This window comes from Scyliorhinus torazame, chromosome 8, assembly GCF_047496885.1.
Source record: "Scyliorhinus torazame isolate Kashiwa2021f chromosome 8, sScyTor2.1, whole genome shotgun sequence".
NCBI lineage: Eukaryota > Metazoa > Chordata > Chondrichthyes > Carcharhiniformes > Scyliorhinidae > Scyliorhinus > Scyliorhinus torazame.
The window spans coordinates 127,318,810-127,338,707 of record NC_092714.1 but is presented as its reverse complement, the minus strand read 5'-3'; positions in this window follow the sequence as shown (position 1 = coordinate 127,338,707).

Sequence of the window (19,898 nt, the reverse complement as noted above, 5' to 3'; positions counted from 1 at the left end):
TTTGAAACAAATAACAAAACCGATGTTCACTTATAAATATTAAATGATAATCACATTTAATCATAAAATTAATCAATAACCATAGCATTGCCTATATAAACGAAAGAGCAAACAAAACTAAAAAAGAAAGCTTCAACACACCTTTAAAACAGCTGTAAAACTTGTTGCTTGTTGCCTTCAATACAAATTAGCAGTTTAAATGCCTGACCTCAATGGGCATTCCTGTAGCTGCTGTGTCACAAGGGGGCATGGCTACATTTGAACTGCACCGCGCTGGGGCCTGCACAGTGTCCCGCTGGAGGCCTGAGGCTGCCGTTGGAGCAGGAAAGTTTGCCGCGCTTTTTGAGTGCAGGTAAGTGCGCACTTTTCTCTCCGTATCAGCGGGCCATGATTCCTGCCGATACTCAGAAGGTACAGGCCAACATTGATGCAGTGAGGTGTTCTGATCTGGAAAGATAATTTTCATGAAAGATCATTGACCTGAAACGTTAACTCTGCCTCTCTTTGTAGATACTGCCTGACCTCGAGTGCTCAGAACTTTTTGTTTCCCTTGTGACATTTCTTAAATGAGGCCATTGTTTTAACAATTTGAAATACAGGCTGAATTATGAAATCCTTCAGCTAACTTGAATACACATTCTTCAAAGCTTGTGGCCTTTGTAAACCTGTGAAACTGCTGCCCTTTGTCCCAAAATCTTTTCTGTGGAAAACAAAGATAAAAAATCTGTCAACATTATTGAGGATATGGAAGTTGTTGAACAGTGAACCGTATGTGCCCATGCAAACTGCATTCAATCTTCACTATATTAATTGAGAAAAAAAGCCAGACTTGCATTTATATAAAGCTTTTTAAGGCTTCAGAATGACCCAAAACTTCACAGCCAGTGCACTACTTTGTGCTCTCTGTTGTAATGTAGCAGCCAAGGAGAACACAACAAATTTCCATAAACAGCAATGTGATAATGACCAGATCATCTGATTTTAATTGTGTTGGTTTGTTAAGGAGGTAAATTGTTGACTGGGGAATACACTTTTCTTTAAATAATGCTTTGCATACATTTGAGAAGGCAGATGTGCCTAGGCTTTAAGTCTCGTACAAAAGACGGAACCTCTGACAGTGCAGCACCCCCTCAGACTTTGTGCTCTGGAGTGGGACTTGAACCCATAACCTTCTGACTCAAGTGAGGATACTACTAACTGAACCATGGCTGACATTGTAACAAAGCAAAATGCTATATAATCCTTTGTCACGACACCCTGGGCTATTGCACAGTCAATTCCAGCCCCTCTTGACCCTGAGTTGCAACATCGGTGAAATAAGATTTTATTTAAAATACCTGAGGTCCTTGGTTGAGCCCAAACATTGCAGTCACCAAGGTTGTAACTTTAAAACACAAGTAACCTTATTATGTACAGTATTATTAATGTCCAAAGGTTAGGTGGGATTAGGGGAATAGGGTGGGGGATTGGGCCTAGGTAGGGTGCTTTTTCAGAGGGTCAGTGTGGTCTTGATGGGCCGAATGGCCTCCTCTTGCACTGTATGGGTTCTATGAGAACACTGTCCCTGGCCAGCCTACTGGCTGCCGAAGCATCTGGCGAAAAACAAAACCTGGGAACACAGTGCCTGACAAGCAGGCTGTCTCAACTAAGTCTTCTGCTTAAAGGCGCATTACAATTATGGGGCCACGGACAAAAATAATAAAATAGAACCATAGAATTTCTGCAGTGCAGAAGGAGGCCATCAGCCCATCGGGTCTGCACTGATCCTCTGAAAGAGCACCCTATCTAGGCCCACTCCCCCACTCTATCCCTGTAACCCCACCTAACCTGCGTATCTTTGGACAGTAAGGGGCAATTTAGCATCTTCAATCTACCTAACCACATCTTTGGACTGTTGGAGGAAACTGGAGCACAGGAGGAAACACATGGATGGGGGGAGAAAGCGCAAACTCCACACCGTCACCCAAAGTCGGAATTGAACCCCGATCCCTGGTGCTATAAGGCAACAGTGCTACCCACCGTGAAGTCCCAACAAAGGAAATAAGCAGGAAAGACTCTCAAAACCGCCTGGAGCATCTGGACATGCAATTGTATAGGACGTTTGTGAGGTCACACCTGGAGTATTGTGTGCAGGTTTTGTGTCCTTATCTGAGGAAGGATGTTCTTGGTGTGGAGGAAGTGAAGCAAAGGTTTACCAGGTTGTTTTCTGGGATTGTCGGAGTGTCATGAGGAGTGTCTAAATCGGTTAGGATTATATTCATTGGAGTTTAGAAAAGTGAGCGGGGTCTCATAGAAACGTACAAAATTCTAACAGGATTAATACAGAGTAGATTAAGAGTGAATGTTCCCGATGGTGGGTGTTGTGTTATGCTTCTTCATGTAGCATAAGCTGCTTCCTTGATGTATGCTCTGACAAAGGAAGGTTCAGACTTGGAGATAGGTTTAACACATTTATTGAACAGTTAACAATTCTCCTACTTGAGTTTGACTCTCGTGCTAATCTTGCTATAGTAACTCAGTCTAACGAACCAATCTGCTCTAAGCCATGCAGTGGGTGTGATGCTTCTGATCTGCCCCTGTGCTTCTCTCTAAGTGTCGCCTGTGGAAAGAGAAAGAGCATGTGTGCCCTGTCCTTTTAAATGGGTTGCCCCCTTGTGGTAGTGTCACCTCTGGGTGTCTTGACTGCCTATTGGTCGTGTCCTATTCTATGTGTTCATTGGCTGTATGTCTGCGTGTCATGATGTCTCTGGTGCACCCTCTAGTGTTTACTTAGTCTTAGTGTATTTACATTAACCCCTTGTGTATTTACAGTGATGCATATCACGACAGTGGGCAGCACGGTAGCACAGTGGTTAGCGCAGTTGCTTCACAGCTCCAGGGTCTCAGGTTTGGTTCCCGGCTTGGGTCACTATCTGCGTGGAGTCTGCACGTTCTCTCCGTGTGTGCGTGGGTTTCCTCCGGGTGCTCTGGTTTCCTCCCACAGTCCAAAGACGTGCAGGTTAGGTGGATTGGCCATGATAAATTGCCCTTACTGTCCAAAAAAGGTTAGGTTAGGCTGTGTTACTGGGTTACAGTGAAAGGGTGGAGACATGGGCTTAAGTGGGGTGCTCTTTCTAAGGGCCGGTGCAGACTCGATGGGCTCAATGGCCTCCTTCTGTACCGTAAATTCTATGATGGTGGGCGTGTCCAGAACTAGGGGTCATAGTTTGAGGATAAGGGGTAAATGTAGGACTGAGGTGAGGGGAAAGTTCTTCACCCAGAGTGGTGAATCTGTAGAATTTGCTACCACAGAAAGTAGTTGAGGCCAAAACGTTGTGCAATTTCAAGAAGGAATTATATACAGCTCTTGGGGCTAAAGGGATCAAAGGATATGGGGAAAGGCGGGATCAGGGTACTGAACTTGATGATTAGCCATGATCATAATGAATGGCAGAACAGGCTCAAAGGGCCGAATGGCCACCTCTGCTTCTATTTTCTATGTTTCTGTGTCAATTAGATGGTGAGGACAAGATTCTAACATCTGTCATATGACTAGTTATAATTGACCCACTGCAAAATGTGTAAAATGAAGCTGTAGATTAAGTTTTCCAATCCTTCAATATTTGTGCTTGTATATTCATAAATTAAAGATTAAAGTCCCATTCACTACTGTGAACAACAAGGAAGGAGAATTATAAGGGCATTTTGTCCCTATTTTCTCTGAACATTTTTGTTCGCTGCATATTAAAACATGTGAAATGGGTTAGGGGCCGGTTGTTGGAGAGAAGGTTGTTCAACTAGCAATCATGAATCACCCATTCAAGTTACAAAGTTTCTGTTCACTTTTTCATTGGTGTGGAAAGGTTGCGAGGATGGACATGTTGGATGATTGATGGTAGGAATATGAAGACAGGAGAACACATGATGAAACCTCTAGTAATACGTAGTTGGTGACCCTACTGTACATGCATGTGCAAAAGGACATTTGTTGCTTTTGCATTTGATGTGCTGTTAAAGACACAGGAACATCCAAAAGAATAATAAATTCTGCTAAGTTTGAATCACAAAGTTCAACTCCATTTTGTGCTGGTCATTACTAATAGTTCAAGAACCGGAGACAAATATCACAGTATAATTGTTTTTCATGATTGAGGACAATGTTTGTTGTTTTATTCTGATGCAGGCAGCACTATCAAAACTAAACAATTACGGGGTTGGCAATTTGAATCACATTTATGACCAAAGAAAATCAACCTTGTACTGCACGAGTTTTAGTGCAAAGGGAAGACTTCTCTGGAAGGACTATTCGCGACAGGAACTTTCCAGATTTATTCATTTTAATAGCACTGTACGTTTTCTAATATTTTGTAAGTATTTCTAAAATCTGTTTTAACTTTTTCTTTTGCATGATGCGAATGTTTCAATGAGATACTTAGATAATTAATTGCACTGGCAGCCTTGTTATGCTGGCATGATGCCCTACTATTCCAGTCTGCAAACTTCTCAGTGTGATGAATATAGGAATCTCGGGTATATTGTATTATAGGTATTTGGTTAGGTAAGGGTTAAAAGTCTGGATTAGACTTTTTGACTGCTGAAGTCATGTTTTAAAAGATTCTTGGGTTGAAAGATGACAAAGCTTTTGGGAGCCAGAGGCGCAATTAATCATCAAAAAATGCTTGGGCTAATGCAGTTTTTGTTTGATAAGAGGACTCCATGCGGAGTTAATTAACTTTCAGCTTGGTGAGATGATGTCATTGCTAAGGCATCATGCATTTTGAGAAAGCATTTTCAGTTCTGTTCTGATCTGGCTGATTTGGAAGTAAGGCAGTTTGTTCTCACTGTAGGTTAGTTAAGAGATCAACAGTATTTAAAGCAGTGCAGACTGGTCTGCGGACAAGGGGGAGCTGAAACAAGCTAGTTGAAACAGCCTTTAATGACATACAGCCAGAGTTTCTTCGTGGGTCTGACTGGAGTTAAATCTTTTCTGTAAAGCAGTGACAAGAGATCTCTTTCTCAAAGAATAACTGTAAAACAAGTATTCCTCTGTGCCATTGGTATTTAAAGTGGATTGAGAGCCGAGATGTTTATTTTGTTGTTTAAGTGAAGATAAAGATAGCAATTGAGGGTATTGTATTCACTGTGTTGAGTGATTGTAAGCTGTTTTCTGGGGTAATGTTCAAGATTTTAATACCGTGTTAGTAATAAAGTTGGTTGTAATATGCCATATCCCTGTTTCTTCGTGCAATCACTCCTAGAGTGAAGTATCCTTTCCTCAGTCTTACAAAATTAAAATAAAGCATTGGTGTTTCTGTCCAGTATCCTAGCCACTGTTGGGGTCCAGCCTGGGATTGTAATAACAGGGTGACTTCTACTTTGTTGTATCTGGTACTGTAGTAGTAGAGATTCCTGTTCAAAATTTTTCAAAATAGCAAGAAGTAGTATTACATCCCAAGGAAAATTAAACAATCTTTCAATTCATTTCCGACTATTAATGAGAATCTCCTTAAACTTATCTTTTTTGACTCCCTAACAATTAGTATGAATTTGGAATAAAATTGAATCGTCGCCTGCAAACTGTGCATACTATACGTACCCACTTTGTCAGAAAATATTTGTTTTACATGTGTTAAAAATGGCCCCATTACTGTACAGGAGTACTTAAAATGTTATTTGTATTTTCTCAGCTGAAAAAATTAGATCAAGAAGATGCCAAGTGGCGTTTAGTTATGCTCCTCAGAATGAAGATGAGCTGGAGCTGAAAATTGGCGAAATCATTGAAGTGCTTGGTGAAGTATGTATGAAAATATTGGTACATGAATAATGGTGTAATATGACTTTTTTTTTTTATAAATGTTTTATTGAAAATTTTTTCCCAAACAACAATTTTTCCCCTCTTACAAAGCAAACGCAACAATAACAATACAGAAATTTTAAACAATACACAAGTAACAAAACCCCTTTATCTTTGACCTAAACTAAACCCCCCCCCCCCCCTCCCCCCCCCCCCCCCCTCCCCCTGGGTTGTTGCTGCTGGTCATCTGTCTTCCCTCTAACGTTCCACTAGGTAGTCGAGAAATGGCTGCCACCGCCTGGTGAACCCTTGAGCCGATCCTCTCAGGGCAAACTTTATCTGCTCCAGTTTAATGAACCCCGCCATATCATTTACCCAGGCCTCCAGTCCGGGGGGTTTCTCCTCCTTCCACATGAGTAGGATCCTGCGCCGGGCTACTAGGGACGCAAAGGCCACAACGTCGGCCTCTTTCGCCTCCTGCACTCCCGGCTCTTCCGCAACTCCAAATAGAGCTAACCCCCAGCCTGGTTTGACCCGGGCCTTCACCACCCGCGAAATCACTCCCGTCACTCCCTTCCAATACCCTTCCAGTGCCGGGCATGCCCAAAACATATGTGCGTGGTTTGCCGGGCTCCCGCCACACCTCCCACATTTGTCCTCCACTCCAAAGAACCTGCTCAATCTTGCTCCCGTTATGTGTGCTCTATGTAGCACCTTAAATTGAATCAGGCTAAGCCTGGCGCATGAGGAAGAGGAATTTACCCTGCTTAGGGCATCAGCCCACATACCCTCCTCTATCTCCTCCCCTAGTTCTTCTTCCCACTTTCCTTTTAGTTCGCCCACCGACTCCTCCCCCTCTTCCCTCATCTCTCGGTAAATCTCTGACACCTTGCCCTCTCCGACCCACACGCCTGAAAGCACCCTGTCCTGTATCCCCTGTGTCGGGAGCAACGGAAATTCCCTCACCTGTTGTCTAGTAAATGCCCTCACCTGCATATATCTCAAGAAATTTCCCCGGGGCAACTTATACTTTTCCTCCAATGCTCCCAAGCTCGCAAAAGTCCCATCTATAAATAAATCTCCCACCCTCCTAATTCCCAACTGGAACCAGCTCTGAAATCCTCCATCCATTCTTCCTGGGGCGAACTTTTGGTTGTTCCTGATTGGGGACCCCACCAGGGCTCCCCGCACCCCTCTCTGTCGCCTCCACTGTCCCCAGATATTCAATGTTGCCGCCACCACCGGGTTCGTGGTAAACTTTTTAGGTGAGAGCGGTAGCGGCGCCGTCACCAGCGCCTCTAAACTCGTCCCTTTACAGGACTTTCTCTCCAGTCTTTCCCACGCCGCTCCCTCACCCTCCATCATCCATTTACGTATCATTGCCACATTGGCGGCCCAATAGTAATCGCCCAAGTTCGGTAGTGCCAATCCTCCTCTGTCCCTACTACGCTGAAGGAACCCCCTCCTTACTCTCGGAACTTTCCCTGCCCACACGAAGCTCGTGATGCTCCTGTCTATTTTATTAAAAAAGGTCTTAGTGATTAGTATAGGGAGACATTGAAATACAAATAAGAACCTCGGGAGGACCATCATCTTAATTGCTTGCACCCTGCCCGCCAGCGATAGAGGCTGCATGTCCCACCTCTTGAAGTCCTCCTCCATTTGTTCTACCAACCGTGTCAGATTAAGTCTGTGCAAGGTTCCCCAGCTCCTAGCGATCTGAATCCCCAGGTATCGGAAGTTTCTTTCCACTTTCCTTAGAGGCAAGCCTTCTATCTCTCTACTCTGGTCCCCTGGATGTATCACAAATAATTCACTCTTCCCCATGTTTAGCCTATACCCCGAGAAATCCCCGAACCCCCTCAAAATTCGCATAACCTCTATCATTCCCCCCGCTGGGTCCGACACGTATAACAATAGGTCATCCGCATATAACGAGACTCGGTGTTCTTCTCCCCCTCTAATCACCCCTCTCCATTTCTTGGAGTCTCTCAACGCCATGGCCAGAGGTTCAATTGCCAACGCGAACAACAATGGAGACAGCGGGCATCCCTGTCTTGTTCCCCTATATAGTCGGAAATACTCCGATCTATGTCGACCTGTAACTACGCTTGCCGTTGGAGCCCCATAAAGAAGTCTAACCCAGCTAATAAACCCGTTCCCAAACCCAAACCTCCTTAACACTTCCCATAAATACTCCCACTCCACCCTATCAAATGCCTTCTCTGCGTCCATTGCCGCCACTATCTCTGCCTCCCCCTCCACTGGGGGCATCATTATCACCCCTAATAGTCGTCGCACGTTAACATTCAGTTGTCTCCCTTTTACGAACCCTGTCTGGTCTTCGTGCACCACCCCCGGGACACAGTCCTCTATCCTCGATGCCAGTACCTTTGCCAACAATTTGGCATCCACGTTCAACAATGAAATGGGTCTATAGGACCCGCACTGCAACGGATCTTTATCCCTCTTCAAAATTAACGATATCGTCGCCTCCGACATCGTCGGGGGTAGAGTCCCCCCTTTCCTGGCCTCATTGAACGTCCTCACCATCAACGGGGCCAACAAGTCCACATATTTTCTGTAATACTCCACCGGGAACCCGTCTGGTCCTGGGGCCTTCCCTGCTTGCATGCTTCCCAGTCCCTGAATAACCTCGTCCACCCCAATTGGTGCCCCCAGGCCTACCACCCCCCGCTCGCCTTTTCCCCATATTCATACCTCCTCCCCTGTGCCTTCCTCCACAGTACCTCCGCCTTTCTGGTGGTCAGAAGGTCAAATTCCGTCTGGAGTCGTCTCCTCTCCCTGTACAATTCCTCCTCCGGGGTCTCTGCAAATTCCCTATCCACCCTTAAAATCTCCCCCAGTAACCTTTCCCTTTCCTTGGCCTCTGTTTTCCTTTTGTGGGCCCCAATGGAGATCAGCTCTCCTCTGACCACCGCTTTTAGTGCTTCCCATACCACTCCCACAGGGACCTCGCCGTTGTCATTGACCTCCAGATATCTCTCAATACACCCCCGCACTCTTGCACACACTCCCTCATCCGCCATCAGTCCCACATCTAATCGCCAGAGTGTTCTCTGCTCCCTTTCCTCTCCTAATTCCAGGTCCACCCAATGTGGGGCATGATCCGAAACCGCTATGGCTGAGTACTCAGCTTCTTCCACCCTAGAGATCAACGACCTTCCCAAAACAAAAAAATCTATCCGGGAGTACACTTTATGGACATGGGAGAAAAAGGAAAACTCCCTAGCCCTAGGTCTAAGAAATCGCCATGGATCCACTCCCCCCATTTGGTCCATAAACCCCTTAAGTACCTTGGCCGCTGCCGGCCTTCTTCCGGTCCTTGAGCTGGATCTATCTAGCCCCGGGTCCAGCACCGTATTAAAGTCCCCTCCTAAAATCAAGTTTCCTACCTCCAGGTCCGGTATACGCCCCAGCATCCGTCTCATAAATCCCGCATCGTCCCAGTTTGGGGCATACACGTTAACCAACACGACCTCCATTCCCTCCAGCCTGCCACTTACCATTACATATCTACCTCCGCTATCTGCTACGATGTTCTTTGCTTCAAATGCGACCTGTTTCCCCACCAAAATGGCCACCCCTCTATTCTTTGCGTCCAGTCCTGAGTGGAACACCTGTCCCACCCATCCTTTCCTTAGCCTAACTTGGTCCGCCACCTTTAGGTGCGTCTCTTGGAGCATAACCACGTCTGCCCTTAGTCCTTTCAAATGCGCGAGCACTCTGGCCCTTTTTATCGGTCCGTTCAGGCCTCTCACGTTCCACGTGATCAGCCTCACTAGGGGGCTACCTGCCCCCCTCCCGTGTCGACTAGCCATTACCTTCTCTAGGCCAGTCCCATATCCCGCCTCCGCGCTCCCGCTCGCTCCCCCAGCGTCGCACACCATCCCCGCCCACCCACTCTTTAGCCATTTCCTTTTGGATTTCCGCAGCAGCAACCCAGTTGTCCTCCCTCCCCCCTCCCCGCTAGATCTCTTTCTAGCATGATTGCTCCCCCCATATTACTTCCGTAAGTCAGCTGACTTCAACTGACCCCGGCTACTCCTGCTCACTCCTCGACCCCCCCCATGTGGGGAACTCCCATCCGCCTTGCGCCTGTCTTCCCGCCTTATTCTTTCTGGTGCGGGAACATCCCTTTACCTGACCCGCCTCTTATGGCGCAGCTCCCTTTCCCCTCCCCCTCCCCTTCCCCATTCTCCAACTATGTCCCGTCTTTCCCCCCTCACCGGCGCCCACATTTCCCCAATGTCTCCCCCCTTCCCTGTTTACTTCTCAATTAACTTCCACCGTAACATTAACAATAACATTTCCTGCAGCATCAGTCCCTCAGTTCCGATCCAATTTCTCTTCTTTGATGAAGGTCCATGCTTCCTCCGCCGTCTCGAAATAATGGTGTCTCTCCTGATACGTGACCCATAGTCTTGCCGGCTGCAGCATCCCGAACTTCACCTTCCTTTTATGCAACACCTCTTTGGCTCGGTTGAAGCTCGCCCTCCTTCTCGCCACCTCCGCATCCCAATCCTGGTATACCCGTACCACTGCAATCTCCCATCTGCTACTCCGCACCTTTTTAGCCCATCTCAGGACCTCTTCTCTATCCTTAAGGCGGTAAAATCGCACGGTTATCGCCCTGGGTGGTTCTCCCGCTTTTGGTCTTCTCGCCGGAATCCGATTTGCCCACTCCACCTCCAAGGGGCCCGTAGGGGCCTCAGCACCCATCAGTGAGCTCAGCATCGTACTTGCGTACGCTCCACAGTCCACTCCTTCCACACCCTCAGGGAGACCCAGTATCCGAAGGTTCTTCCTTCGCGCTCCATTTTCTAGGGCTTCGATCCTTTCAGTACACTTTTTATGAAGTGCCTCGTGCGTCTGTGTCTTAACCGCCAGGCCCAGGATCTCGTCCTCAATATCTGTCACCTTCTGCTCCACCACACGGAGCTCTGTCTCCTGGGTCTTTAATGTCTCCTTGAGCCCCTCAATTGCCTGTAGCAACGGGGTCAGCACCTCCCTCTTCAGCAGCTCCACGCACCGTCTCACAATTTCATGCTCAGGCCCCCATGTCGCCTGCGCTTTCTCCGCCGCCATCTTGTACTTCTCTCTTTCTGACCCTTTGGTCGACGATTCCTCGCGCTGCAGCCGTGCCGCCAGTTTTTTCCTCCTTCGTTTGGGGGGGACTCCCTTCTCACACGCCCCACACCGGGTTGCGTCGTCGAAAAATTCCCCGTTGGGGCTCTTAAAAGAGCCCGAAGGTCCGTCGGAGCTGGAGCCGCCGAAGCGTGCGGCTAGCTAGGCATCACCGCAACCGGAAGTCCCTTCAGTGGCCTTGATGAGGTCTTTTCACAGTTGTTCCCTCTGCTGCTAGAATTCACTTTTGATACAGGCCCTCAGGTCAGCTTGCAGCTTTAAGCTTGCCCTTCCCCCGCCTGCATGCTGGAAGAGGCCCTGTTTATCCTGCAGTTGCAGCCAAATCTTTTACTGTTTCTGCGTGTGTCTGGCAACCAAGAGACATACCCTTCCTGGGGGACACTGTCGGGGGAATATTGCAGCCTTCTTCCCACACCGGGAAATGTCAAACAAATGCCGTGGGGGCCCTGTAAAAGAGCCCAAAAGTCCGTTCCAAGCAGGAGCTGCCGAATATGCGACCTAGCTCTGCATAGCCGCACCCGGAAGTCCGGTGTAATATGACTTGAATTACAAACATTTTAGAATTATTTTAAATGGTTATAGAGCCATCAACTTTGGACTTGAGCAGAACCTCTGATCTAGCTTTCTTAATGGTCAGAAGCTAGGAACTGAAGCTGAGAGATTTAGGAGTCCAGTTGCAGAAATCGCTAAAATCTGGTGAACAGGTCTGTTAAAAAATAATAAAAGACTAATGAAATATTCGCATTTATCTCAAGGGGCTAAGGTTTATTGGAGTAGAAGCTATGCTACAGTTGTACGACATGTTGGTTTGACTGCATCGGGAGTATTGTGTTCAGATCTGCATACTGCAGCTCGGAGGCGGTACAGTACAGATTTACCAGAATGATTCCACAGAGAGTTAAACTGGGTCAGTTTCTCTGGACTACACTTATTCCTTCAAAGGCAGAAGATTCATTGGTAGATCAAATTAAGATGATTTAAAGATTAAAAACAAGAAATGCTGGAAACGCTGTCGGGCAGCATCTGTGGAATAAAAAGTGAAATTAACGCTCGGCAAAGTTAGACAATTGATTTTAAACAGGTAAAATCGGTGAGGGTCGCTAAAGAACAATAGGGAAGGACAATGATGGGACATGTTAAATTAGATTACAGGACGATATTGACGGGCTGGTTAGATGGGCAGAAGAGTGGCAAATGGAATTTAACCATGAAAAGTGTGAGGTAATGCATTTTAGGAGGACTAACAAGGCAAGGGGATATACAATGAATAGTCGTACAGAGGATCAAGGGGACCTTGATGTCAGGTTCGCAGATCTCTGAAGACAGCAGGACAGATAGATAAGTGGTTAAGTAGGCCTGTGAGATTCTTGCCTATGTTTTCTTTTATAAATTTAGAGTACCCAATTATTTTTATTTCCAATTAAGGGACAATTTAGCGTGGTCAATCCACCTAACCTGCACTTCTTTGGGTTGTGGGGGTGAAATCCACACAGACAACTGGGAGAATGTGCCAACTCCACATGGACAGTGACCCAGGGCCAGGATTCGAACTTAGGTCCTCCGCTATGGTCCCAGTGCTAACCACTGCGCCATATGCCACCCTGATTCTTGCCTATGTTAACAGAGACATTGAATATAAGAGCAGGGAGGTTATGCTGGAGCTGTATAAAATGCTGGTTTTACTGTGTACAGTTCCAGCCACCACACTATTAGAAAGGAAGTAATTGCACTGGATAGGGTGCAGAGGAGATGTACCAGGATATTGCCTGGGCTAGATCATTTCAGCTATCAAGAGAGACTGAATAGACCACGGTTGTTTCCCTGGAGCAGAGAAAGCTCAGGGGGGACCTGATTGAAGTATACAAAATTGAGGGACATAGATAGAGTGGATGGGAAGGTATTTTTCCCCTTAGTGGAGGGGTCAATAACGAGAGGGTATAGATTTAAGGTAATGGGTAGGAGGTTGAGAGGAGATGTGAGGAAAAACCTTTTCACCCCGAGGGTGGTTGGAATATGGAACTTGCTGCCTGAAAGGGTGGTAGAGATGGGAACCCTCACAAAGTTTAAGAAGTATTTAGATGAACACTTGAAATGCCATTGCATACAAGGCTACGGACCAAGTGCTGGAAAATAGGGTTAGAATAGTTAGTGCTTGATGGTCGGTGTGGACACGATGGGCCGAAGGGCCTCTCTCCGTACTGTAAAACCATGATTCTGTGACATCAGAGTTGGTGGTGCAGAGCTAAATGGTGAGATAATGGAATAAGTAAAGAAATAAAAGATGCATCCAACGGATGTGTGAATGGCATAGTACTGAACAGATACTGTTTGTAAGTAAAAACTGGAGGAAGAAAAAATTTCAGATTGAAACATGTCAAGTAAAATAAATAAAATTGAAACCGAGATTATGGTCTGAAGTTGTTTAACTCCAACTTGAGAACTCGGTCAAGTGCCTAATTGAAAGGTGGGGTGCTGTTCCTTGAGTTTGCATGGAATTTCAGTGGAACACTGCACTCGGCCGACCAGAAGGAAAGATCAGTAAAGCATGGAAATGACTGGTAGGGGCCTGAACTGGAGTTCTGTTTTAAGTATGCAAGACCAGTTTGGGCCAGTACGAATCATTTAAAAGTTGGACTAGTTTTTCCTTCTGGGCGAAACGTATTAGTGCAAAATGGAGAATTAAAATGGCAGGCCTCCAGAAGCTTGGGGGTCATGCTTGTGGACTGAGCAGAGGTGTCCTGTAGAGTGGTGTTGGGGGTGATTGAGGAGTGGAGCTGGGTGTTGTAAGGGAACGGTACTTTTGGAATGCTGGGAGGGCAAGTTATGTTTGGTGATTGCATCATGAATGAGATGGTGGAAATGGAAGAGGATGATCTGTTGAATATGGAGTCTCGTGTGGTGAAAGATTAGGGGAAGGGGAGCCTTATAGGGGTTCTAAGCAGGAGAGAAATGAGTGAGAGCAGAAGTGCAGTAAAAGGGAAGGACCGTGTCAGCTACAATCATGTGGGGGGTGTTGGTGTAGGCGGTGGGCAATTGAGGACAAAGACTTATTAGAGGTGCTGGTTTGCAAGGTTCCACCATCAGAACAAATGTGATGTAAATCCAGAAACTGGGAGAATGGAACCGTGTCCTTGCAGTCAATTCTGGCTGTACGGAAGTGTAGTTCAGGTCGCTGTGGTAGTCGGTGGGTTTATAGACGTACAAAGAAAAATACAGCTCAGGAACAGGCCCTTCGGACCTCCAAGCCTGCGCCGACCATGTTGCCCGTCTAAACTAAAATCTTCTGCACTTCCAGGGTCCGTATCCCTCTATTCCCATCCTATTCATGTATTTGTCAAGATGCCCCTTAAACGTCACTATCGTCCCTGCTTCCACCACCTCCTCCGGCAGCGAGTTCCAGGCACTCGCTACCCTCTGTGTATAAAAAAAAAAAAAAAAAAACTTGCCTCGTACATCTCCTCTAAACCTTGCCCCTCGCACCTTAAACCTATGCCCCCTAATAATTGACCCCTCTACCCTGGGAAAAAGTCTCTGACTATCCACTCTGGCATGCTCCTCATAATTTTGTAAACCTTTATCAGGTCGCCACTCAACCTTCTTGGAAGAATATTTGTTAGCTTGTCATCTAAAATGGAGATGAAGAGATCAAAGAAGGGAAGTGAGGAATTGGAGATGTAACAAGTGAAGGTGAGGGATGGAGATTGGAAGCAAAGTTTCAGTTGTTTTCCAGTTTAGGGCAGCAAACTGCACTGAAAATGGTAATTGGTTAACCAGAGAGACCGAGATCCTGAGTAGGACTGGATCAAGAACAGACATAACAAGGAGCCATGTGGGTTCCCACAACAACACCTTTATTTGGAGGAAGTGAGATGACTTAAAGAGAAGGTGGTCAATGTGAGAGCAAGTTCCGCTAGTTGGAGAAGGGTGGTGGTGGATGGAAACTGGTTGGGCCTACGTTCAAGAATGAACCAGAGAGCGCTCAGCTCATCCTGGAGGGGTTGGAGGTGTAAAGGGATTGGGTGTTTGCGGTAATTTCCATTTTTATTCCATCCACAGATGCTGAGTATTTCCTTCCACTTTGTTTTGTTTTAGATACCCAGCACCCTCAGTAGTTTGCTTTTGAGATTCTTAAAGAATTTGGTCAGTTGTGTAGAAAGATTTATTTTCGTTGGGAAATCCTGATCAAGTGGGCGTAACAACCTTAAAATTAGAACTAATGGCTCACACAAGAAATTTGGGGTTGGGGGAGGTGGGGGTGTAAAGATGCTGGTGTAGTGGTATTGTCACTGGATTTATAATCCAGAGATCCAGCTCTGGGTGCATGGTTTCAAATCCCACCGTGGCAGCTGGTGGATTTTAAATTGAATGAATAAAATCTGTACTTGAAAGTTAGTCTCAGGTCTGCAGCTGTACAGGTCTGGTAGTAGAGTGCCTATGTATGCTCAGAATGTAGAGGGCATCTGTTCAAATCAGCTGTTGGCTCTGTTGCCTCTGAGTCAGAAGGTTGTGGTTTCAAGTTCCATTTTAAAATTTGAACACAAAATCATGGTCGACACTCCAGTGCAGCCCTGAAGGAGGGCTGCATTGTTGGAGGTGGTGCGTTTTGCATGGGAAGTTAAACCTAGGCCCTGTTTACTCTCTCAAATGAATATATAAGATCCCATAGCACTAGGCCAATGTTTATCCCTCAATATCATCATAAAAACAGATTATTGAGTTGTTATAACATTGCTGTTTGTTGGAGGTTATAATTTGGCTGCTGTGTTTCCTGCAGTGTAACAGTGATTATACGCCAAACAAAAAGATACCTCTTTGGTTGTAAAACACTTTGGGACGCCTGATGGTTGTGCAGGGTGCTATATAAATGCAATCTATTTTTTTAAAAATCAAGTCTCACCATGGTTGTTTACGAATTTGAATTCCCAATGGGGGGAGCAATGCAGCTAGGGGGGGACCTAGCCGGGGGGGGACCGGCGACAGGGACGGGGGGACGGGGGACGGAACAGGTTGCTGCTGGAATGGCCAAGGGGGAGCTGGGGTTGGCAGAGGAGGTCGGGGCAGGGGTCTGCCACTGTGGGGAACGGGTCGTGTGGGGGGCAGAGGCACGTGGCTGGCCTAGGAAGGGCTATGGCTAGTTGGCGGGGGAGGGGGGTGAGTAGCCCCCTGATCCGGCTGATAACCTGGAATGTAAGGGGACTGAATGGGCTGGTCAAGCGTGCCCGGGTGTTGGCGCACCTGAAGGGGCTGAAGGCGGATGTGGCCATGCTTCAGGAGACGCACCTGAGGGTGGCGGATCAGGTAAGGTTGAGAAAGGGGTGGGTAGGGCAGGTGTTTCATTCAGGTTTGGATGCAAAAAATCGGGGGGTGGCGATCTTGGTGGGGAAGAGAGTGTCGTTCGAGGTGTCGAGCATTGTGGCAGACAATGGCGGTAGGTACGTGATGATAAGTGGCAAGCTGCAGGGGGAGCGGGTGGTGTTGGTCAACGTATATGCCCCGAATTGGGACGATGCGGGGTTCATGCGGCGTATGCTGGGTCGGATTCTGGACCTGGAGACAGGGGGCCTGATAATGGGGGGGGGGGGGGGGGGGGGGAGATTTCAACAGGGTGCTGGACCCGGCACTGGATTGCTCTAGGTCTAGGACGGGCAGGAGGCCGGCGGAGGCCAAATGATGAGGGGGTTCATGGAACAGATGGGAAGGGTGGATCCATGGAGGTTTGCGAGGCTGGGGGCCAGGGAATTTTCATTCTTCTCCCATGTCCACAAGGCCTACTCCCGGATTGACTTTTTTGTCATGAGCCGGGCGCTGATTCTGAGGGTGGAGCATACGGAGTGCTCGGCGATAGCCATTTCTGATCATGCTCTGCACTGGGTGGACCTCGAGTTGGGGGAGGAGAGGGACCAGCGCCCGCTGGTGGGGTTGCTGGCGGACAAGGAGGTGAGCGGGTGGTTCCGGGAGTGTATGGAGAGGTACCTGGAGGCTAATGACAATGGGGAGGTGCAAGTAGGGGTGGTCTGGGAGGCGCTGAAGGCGGTGGTCAGAGGAGAGCTGATCTCCATTATGTCACACAAGGGGAGGGGGGAAGAGGAGAGAGGGGGAGAGGTTGGTGGGGGAGATGGTGAGGGTGGATAGGAGGTACGGGGAGACCCCGGAGGAGGGATTGCTTAGGGAGCGGCGTAGCCTCCAGGCTGAGTTCTATTTGTTGACCACCAGGAAGGCGGAGGCGGAGGAAGGCGCAAGGAGCGGTATATGAATACGGAGAAAAGGCGAGCCGTATGCTGGCACACCAGCTTCGGAAGCGAGAGGCAGCTAGGGAGATCGGGGGAGTTCGAGATGGAGGAGGGAGCACGGTGCGAAGTGCGGTGGGTATCAATGGGGTCTTCAGGGACTTCTACGAGGAACTGTACTGGTCTGAGCCCCCACTGGAGGAGGGAGGGATTTGTCGCTTCCTGGACCAGCTGAGGTTTCCGAAGGTGGAGGAGGGGCATGTGGCAGGGTTGGGGGCACCGGTTGGGTTGGAGGAGTTGGTCAAAGGGATAGGGAACATGCAGGTGGGGAAGGCACCGGGGCCGGATGGGTTCCCGGTTGAATTTTACAAGAAGTATTCGGACCTGCTGGGCCTGCGGTTGGTAAGGACCTTCAACTAGGCAAGGGAAGGGGAGGCTCTGCCCCCGACGATGTCTAGAGCGCTGATTTCCATGATCCTGAAGCGGGGCAAGGATCCCCTACAGTGTGGGTCATATAGGCCGATCTCACTCTTAAATGTAGATGCAAAGGTTTTGGCCATGAGGATAGAGGACTGTGTGCCGCAGGTCATACACGAGGATCAGACTGGGTTTGTGAAAGGGAGGCAGTTGAATACTAATGTATGGAGGCTCTTGAATATTATAATGATGCCGGCGATGGAAGGGGAGGCGGAAATAGTGGCGGCGATGGATGCAGAGAAGGCCTTTGATAGGGTGGACTGGGGGTACCTGTGGGAGGTGTTGAAAAGGTTCGGGGAGGGGTTTGTCAGGTGGGTGAGGCTGCTGTTTGAGGCCCCGGTGGCGAGTGTGGCCACGAACAGAAGGAGGTCAGAGTATTTCCGGCTACACCGGGGGACGAGGCAGGAGTGTCATCTGTGCCCCCTGCTCTTTGCGCTGGCGATTGAACCCCTGGCCAGGGCATTGAGGGAGTCGAGGAACTGGAGGGGGCTGGCGCGGGGTGGGGAGGAGCATCGGGTGTCGCTCTATGCGGATGATTTGCTGCTATATGTGGCGGACCCGGTGGGGGGAATGCCGGAGGTGATGAGGATCCTTAGGGAGTTTGGAGATTTCTCCGGGTAAGTGCGTAAGTGGGTGATGGAGGGGGATGACGCGGCATGGAAGAGGCTGGAGGTGGCGTCTTGTGTGGGCACGAGCCTGGAGGCGTTGGTGAAGGCGCCGCTGCCGCTTCCTCCAGCAAAGTATAGCACGAGCCCGGTGGTGGCGGCTACCCTCAGAATTTGGGGACAATGGAGACGTCACAGGGGGGAGGTGGGGGCCTCGTTGTGGTCCCCGATTCGGGGGAACCACCGGTTTGTCCCGGGGAGGATGGACGGAGGGTTCCTGAGCTGGCACAGGGTAGGTATTAGAAGGATGGGGGACCTGTTTGTGGACGGGAAGTTCGCGAGCCTGGGTGAGCTGGAGGAGAAGTTTGGGCTCCCCCCGGGGAACACCTTCAGATAAATGCAGGTAAGGGCGTCTGTTCGGCGGCAGGTGGTGGATTTCCCACTTTTGCCGCCACGCAGGGTCCAGGACAGGGTACTGTCGGGGGTGTGGGTTGGAGAGGGGAGGATCTCGGCAACGTGTCAGGTGATGCAGGAGGAGAAGGAGGCCTCGGTGGAGGAGCTATAGGGTAAGTGGGAGGAGGAGATTGACGAGGGGAATGTGGGTGGATGCCCTGGGGAGGGTGAACTCTTCCTCCTCTTCCGCGAGGCTCAGCCTCATACAATTTAACGTGCTGCATAAGGGTCACGTGACCGGGGCAAGGATAAGCCGGTTCTTTGGGGGCGAGGACAGATGTTTTAGGTGCTCAGGGAGCCCAGCAAACCACACCCACCTGTTCTGGGCTTGCCCAGCGCTTGCAGGACTTTTGGAAGGGTGTAGCGAGGATGGTGTCGAGGGTGGTAGGTTCCAGGGTCACGCCGGGCTGGGGGCTCGCAATATTTGGGGTGGCAGAGGAGCTGGGAGCGCAGGAGGCGAAAGAGGCCGGTATTCTGGCCTTTGCGTCCCTGGTAGCCCGGTGAAGGATTCTTCTTCAGTGGAAGGATGCGAGGCCCCCAAGCGTGGAATCCTGGATCAGCAATATGGCGGGGTTTATTAAATTGGAAAGGGTGAAATTTGCCTTAAGGGGATCGGTGCAAGGGTTCTTCAGGCGGTGGCAACCGTTCCTAGACTTCCTGGCAGAACGTTAGAAGATGATAGCCTATCAGGGGAAAACAGCAGCAGCCAGAGCAGTGGCACCACGGCTGGCTCTGATGTTCAGAAGGGAGGGTCAAAGCGCAGAAGAGCAATAGTAATAGGGGACTCTATAGTCAGGGGCACAGATAGGCGCTTCTGTGGACGTGAAAGAGACTCCAGGATGGTATGTTGCCTCCCTGGTGCCAGGGTCCAGGATGTCTCCGAACGGGTAAAGGGCATCCTGAAGGGGGAGGACAAACAGGCAGAGGTCGTTGTACATATTGGTACTAACGACATAGGCAGGAAGGGGCATGAGGTCCTGCAGCAGGAGTTCAGGGAGCTAGGCAGAAAGTTAAAAGACAACCTCTAGGGTTGTAATCTCGGGATTACTCCCTGTGCCACGTGCCAGTGAGGCTAGAAATAGGAAGATAGAGCAGCTAAACACGTGGCTAAACAGCTGGTGTAGGAGGGAGGGTTTCCGTTATCTGGACCACTGGGAGCTCTTCCGGGGCAGGTGTGACCTATATAAGTTGCAT